Below are 6065 nucleotides of genomic sequence, written 5' to 3' on the forward strand. Positions count from 1 at the left end.
ACCATTACAACTCTTTGTTAATAGACCTATTTATTCATGTGTATTGTCTAAGTTTATCTTTGTTAATATTCTTGCCCTGAATTTTTTGTTATCTTATATTGATCTATCATTGCCCATAATTTTTAGTAAAAACTGTTGTAATGATATGTTTTTTTCACTACATTTATCCTTTGTATCTTTATATTTAATGTGAATGTATTGATTGGCAGGCTATAGTTGTGTGTTACTTTCTTTTTAATACAATGTCAGTTTGTTTATTTCACATAGACATTTAGGTCATTTATATTTGGAATGTTTATTGAATAATTTACATTAAGTTTTTTAATTTGTTCTTTTTTCTTGCTATTTATCTGTTCATATACATTTCACTTTACCTCTTTTTCACCTTGTTTAAATTAGCAAAGCATGCTCTAGGATTCTAATTTATTTTATATATTGGTTTATTGGACATAATCTTTTGCTTGTGTTAGTAGTTGCTTTAGGAAATATAATATGTAAAGATAATTTACAGGACAGAAAATGGCAGCAGAACTGAGCAAGACAGAAATCCAGACTCTTTTTAAGAGGCTTCGAGCAATTCCCACCAACAAGGCCTGTTTCGACTGCGGCACTGAGAATCCGAGCTGGGCCAGCATCACGTATGGTGTTTTCTTGTGCATTGACTGCTGCGAGGTCCAGCGCTCCCTGGGCATCCATCTCAGCTCCATCAGGTCCACAGAGCTGGACTCCAACTGGAGCTGGTTCCAGCTGAGGTGTATGAGACAGCCTTTGTCCGCCCGCACGGCTGCACAGCCAGTGATGCCCACAGCAAATACAACAGCTGAGCAGCCCAGATGTACTGGGAGAAGATCCGGCAGCTGGGGAGTGTGGCCCTGGCCTGCCATGGCACTGACCTCTGCATAGACAGCGTGAGCAGTGCTCCTAGCCACTCCCCAGAGAAGAAGGACTCGGATTTCTTCACGGAGCACACTCAGCCCCCTGCCTGGGATGTGCCAGCCAGTGAGCCTGCAGGGATCCAGGAGCCAGCCCCATCCGCAGAGAGCAGTGGCCTGGCCCAGCCGGAGCACGGCCCCAACACCGACCTGCTTGGCACCTCGCCCAAGGCACCTCTGGAACTGAAAAGCTCCATCATTGGCAAGAAGAAGCCAGCAGCAGCTAAGAAAGGCCTGGGCGCCCAGAAGGTGAGCAGCCAGAACTTCAGCGAGATCGAGCGGCAGGCCCAGGTGGCAGAGAAGCTCCGTGAGCAGCAGGCGGTGGATGCTAAGAAGCAGGCCGAGGAGTCCATGGTCGTCCCCATGCGTTTGGCCTACCAGGAGCTCCAGCTTGATCGGAAGGAGGAGGAGAAGCAGCTCCAGAATCTGGAGGGGAAGAAGCGAGAGCAGGCAGAGAGGCTGGGCATGGGCTTGGTGAGCCGGAGCTCCGTGTCCCACTCGGTGCTGTCCGAGATGCAGGTGATCGAGCAGGAGACCCCAGTGACCGCCAAGTCCTCCTGCTCGCAACTGGACCCATTTGACGACATTGAGACATTCACCTCTGGACCCCCAAAGTACAAGGACACCCCCTTTTCCTGGGGAAAAGTTTTGGTTCCCGCTGGGATACGGATACCACCTGGGGCATGGACAGGGTAGAGGAGAAGGAGCCAGAAGTGACCATCTCGAGCATCTGGCCCTTTTCAGAAACAGCCACAAACTGGAGGGACGTGGAGAGCCGGAGCTCAGGCCTCAAGTCCAGCGAAGCACGCCAGAAGTTTGCAGGTTGAAAAGCCATCTCATCCGACATATTCTTTGGGTGGGAGGTGGACTTTGAGTATGAAGCCAGGTCTCAGCCACAGCAACTTGCGGGCAGCAGCGCCATCAGCTCTTCAGACCTCTTTGGGGACGTGGATGGAGCCCATGGAGCAGGAAGCCTGTCTCTGGGCAATGTGCTCCCCTCGGCGGACATTGCCCAGTTTAAGCAGGGTGTCAAGTCTGTGGCCGGGAAGATGGCTGTGCTGGCCAATGGTGTGATGAATTCTTTGCAGGATCACTACGGTTCCTACTGATAGCCCCGTGGCTCAGTCATCACTGGGGACAGCAGCAAGAAACCCATGGTTCTCAGGGCATGGGTGCCTCCTGTGGAAGCTGGTGGCTTGGTTACCTAAGTGTGTGCTGTGCAGGGGGGCGGCCCTGGAGGACCCTGGGGGGGGGACTCCTGTGGATTGAGCCCCTCCCCTGTGTGCTCTCAGCCTCTCTGTGAAGTGTCCTTCCAGTCCTGCCCTCAGAGCTGCTGCTCACTTGTCGTGCGCACTGGAGGGATTTCGCTCAGGGTGGGAGGCCCAGCCTTTCCCCACGCAGGGAAAGGGAAAAGTGTACACCTTCTGCTGGCTCCAAGATCCTTCTAGGTGGTCTGAGGGCTCAGGCCTCTGCCCTCTGGCACCAGGGAGAGGCCCAGCTAGAGGGGAGCTGCCGACAGTCCCCCAGGGAGGGGGTTCTGGGCTTGCTGCTGCCTCTGCTGCTGCTGCCGGTGCCTCTTCTGGGTATCAGGAGAGGGCAGGGGAGAGGAAGGACCTTGGTCTGGGCCTTACTAAGGACTAGAACCTTCACCTGGTACCTAAAGGTTTCATTTGGGACCAGGCCTGAATGATCCCATGTCCCCTTCCCTCTCCTCCCCTGTGACTGTAATTGCTTGGAGAACTTTCGGGCCTCTCTGAGGCCTGGAACACCATTTGATGTGGGCCATGGGCCCTCCGTTTCCTGAGACGTTTGGCCCTTCCCCTGGCCTGTGGCTGCAGTGGGTCCCATCTGGTCTGTGTCCTGACTCTGGATGCTGTGAGCCTCACGCCTGCCAAGGAAGTAGAAGACATGAGGGAGAGAAGCAGGCTCAGGGGACCTGTCCTTGCCTGCCGCTTAGAGCTCGAGGGGCTGCATGCAGGCCTCTCTCTGGCAGGCGGGCCGTGCACTGTGTCATCTTTGGTGCCATCCTCCCCTGCCATGCTGGCAGTCTGGGCCCCTCCGCCACCTCCAGGTTGCAGGTTGGGCTCCAAGCAACACAGACCACTCCCTCCACGCTCGCCCAGAGTGACGGGACTCTTTCTGGACTGTTTGTATTGAAACAAAGTAGTGTCAAAATAAAGCCCCCATGGGGCTGGGGCCCTGCCAAAAAAAAAAAAAAAAGATAATTTAAAATGTTTTAACATGATGCTGTATCAAACTTCATGTACTACAATATTATATTTTTGTTTCTCTTTTCCTGGCTTTCATAATAGTGGTTAGTTTTTAAAATTCTATATATTTTTATCTTCTATATAATATTTCTATTTTTGCTTAAACAACTTATTTTTAAAATAAATTTAATTCCCTAAAAATGTCCATCTATACTCAGTATTTTTAGTGGTCTTTGTACATTTTTTTGGATGCCCAGATTTCTATGTTGTATTATTTTCCTTCTAATTAAGGAGTTTCATTTACCATTGAGTTCCTAGGGGCCAACACGGTGGCATGGAGGGCTAAGCCTCCATCTGCAGCGTCAGCATCCCATAGAGTCATTGGTTCTAGTACCAGCTGCTCCTCTTCTCATACAGCTCTCTGCTATGGCCTGGGAAAGCAGTAGATGATGACCCCCAGTGCTTGGGCCCCTCCACCTGCATGGGAACCTGGAAGAAGCTCCTGGCTTAGCTCCAGCTGTTTGGGCCATTTGTGCAGTGAAACAGTGAATGGGAGACCTATTTCTCTGTCTCTCCCTCTCTCTGTCTGTAATTCCACCTCTCAAATAAATAACATCTTAAAAAAAGAAAAGCTTGAGTTCCTAATTCATTAACCTGGCTCATTTCTGGCAGTTGTGGGCATTTGAGGAGTGAACCAGTGGATGGGGGAGCTCATTTTCTCTCCTATTAAAATAAATATTTTTTAAAAACCTAAAAACAATTAATTATTTAATTGAATGGTTTAGAGTCAAGAGCAAATTGATTCTAGCTGAAAATCTTTAATAATTTTATTTTATTTTATTTGAGAGGGGGAGCGATTCAGGGGGAGATCTCCTATCTACTAGTTCAGTTTCCAAATGCCTGCAATTAGCATCTGGGAAATCAGTTCACATCTCTCAAAGGGATGGCGGGCTCAAACTGCTTGAGACATTATCTGCTGCCTTCCTGGGGGCACATTAGCAGGGAGCTGGAATCGGTAGCAGAACTGGGTTTCAAACACAGACGCTGATATAGAATGTGGGCATCCCCACTGGCTGCATAGCTGCTCCACCAAAGCCTGCCCTTTAACAATTTAATTTCCATTGTAGCAAAAGCACATTTGTATTTAACAATGTCAACTATTCTTTTAAAAAAAATTCTCATTGTTTAATAATGCAAAAATAGTTTTAGAACTGAAAAGAATTGCAAATTAGTGGGGCTGGCACTGTGGAGTAGAGGGTGAAGCTGCTGCCTGCAATACCAGCATCCCACATGGGCACTAGTTCTAGTCCTGGCTGCTCCACTTCTGATCCAGCTCTCTGCTATGGCCTGACAAAGCAGCAGAAGATGGCCAAAGTGCTTGAGACCCTGCATCCACATGGGAGATCTGAAAGAAGCTCCTGGCTCCTGGCTTCAGAATGGCACAGCTCTGGCCATTGAAGTTTTCTAGGGAGTGAACCGGTGTATGGAAGACTTCTCTCTCTCTCTGCCTCTTCTTCTCTTTCTGTGTAACTCTATCAACTAAATAAATAAATCTTTAAAAAAAGAATTGTAAAGTACTCATACATTATTTACTCTTTAAAAAAAATCAGGATGACTAGATAAAACACTACCCCAAATATCCATTTCTTTTAAAAAGACAGAAACTTAAAACATAAATATTTTTGTAAGGCCAATTGTATAGTTTGCATACAATACAATAAACATGATTTTTAGGAGTATTGAAAAGATTCTAAAACAGTCATAACTTTGGATATTAACATTCTACAGAGAAAAGAATTGCAGAAAAATAAGACCATCAGGGCATTCTTTTTTTTTTTTTTAACTCTTTAGGCGTTCTTAAAGTCATCATGCCAAGAAATTCAGCAGAAGGTGATTGTCAAACAACATTTTTATTCAGAAGTATCACTAAATAATAAAAAAAACCTACAAAATTTGCTGTCAAAATCCACTAAAGAGATAGCACAGCTAAAACATGAGCTTTTTAGAATTAAGAATTGTTGCAGGGCTATACTTAGAAATAGGAGAAATATCTCATGATAACATGCAGAGACATGGAAACAAGAATACCACAAAACCCCAAATCGTCATCTCCACTGATGAAATACTGAATGGAAAAGAGACTACCTCTCCAGGCATCTGGAACATCTATTTTGAAAGGGGGGTTTTGGATGTTGCTCTTTCCAAAAATTCAAATAAACTCCGTGTGTTTAAATTTGATTTTTTTCAGTATGAACAAAGGAAGAAGACATTCCAATAGGTATAGGAACACATAAAAAATACCAAACTCAAAGCTTGGGCAGTTTTCACTCTTCTCAGGTGGAAAGGGTTCTTTACGTTCCAGTGGAAAAGAATGAATCCCCTGAGGCTTAAGCATCTGTGTCTGATACCACAGCCAGCAACCAACACTCAGTACCTTTAAAAGAGTCATGACAGGAGTTTAATTTTCCCGAGAACCAAATTAGATCTACAAAACAACGGGCTACGAAGATGACCTGAGTTCATAGGAATCTCAAAGTCTGAGGAAGATTGCTTCAGCTTGCTCACCAAAGGCCTTTTATAGCAAATGTCTCCTGGTGAGTCACACACATGCTCAGGGAGCCTTGGGATTATTTTTTTAACACTAAGAAGAAGTGCTTTCTGTGGTGCAAATGCAATGGGAGGCCAAAAGAGCTGACGGTACCCATGGGGCTGGGGAAAGCCTACACACGCCAGGGCCACGGCTTATCTTACAGAGGAAGGAGTGGGTGAGGCCACAGCTGACAACACAGCCCCTGCTCTGACAGGGGTCACCTGGGAGCCAAGACGTTCCCTGCAAGGTAGGTAAGGACAGCAGCTTTCAGGGAACCCAGAGGGCGTCACAGAAGCAGTCCTCTCCAGAGGGTGAGAGCCTCAGAGAACACAG

At 46.8% G+C, this 6065-nt stretch overlaps 1 pseudogene; it reads left to right on the forward strand.

Annotated features, from left to right (window-relative positions):
* Positions 1 to 519: 519 nt before the first annotated feature.
* Positions 520 to 2118, forward strand: LOC133761161 (ADP-ribosylation factor GTPase-activating protein 2-like; annotated as a pseudogene).
* The last annotated feature ends 3947 nt before the right edge of the window (positions 2119 to 6065 follow it).

Source organism: Lepus europaeus, chromosome 5, assembly GCF_033115175.1.
Source record: "Lepus europaeus isolate LE1 chromosome 5, mLepTim1.pri, whole genome shotgun sequence".
Taxonomy (NCBI): domain Eukaryota; kingdom Metazoa; phylum Chordata; class Mammalia; order Lagomorpha; family Leporidae; genus Lepus; species Lepus europaeus.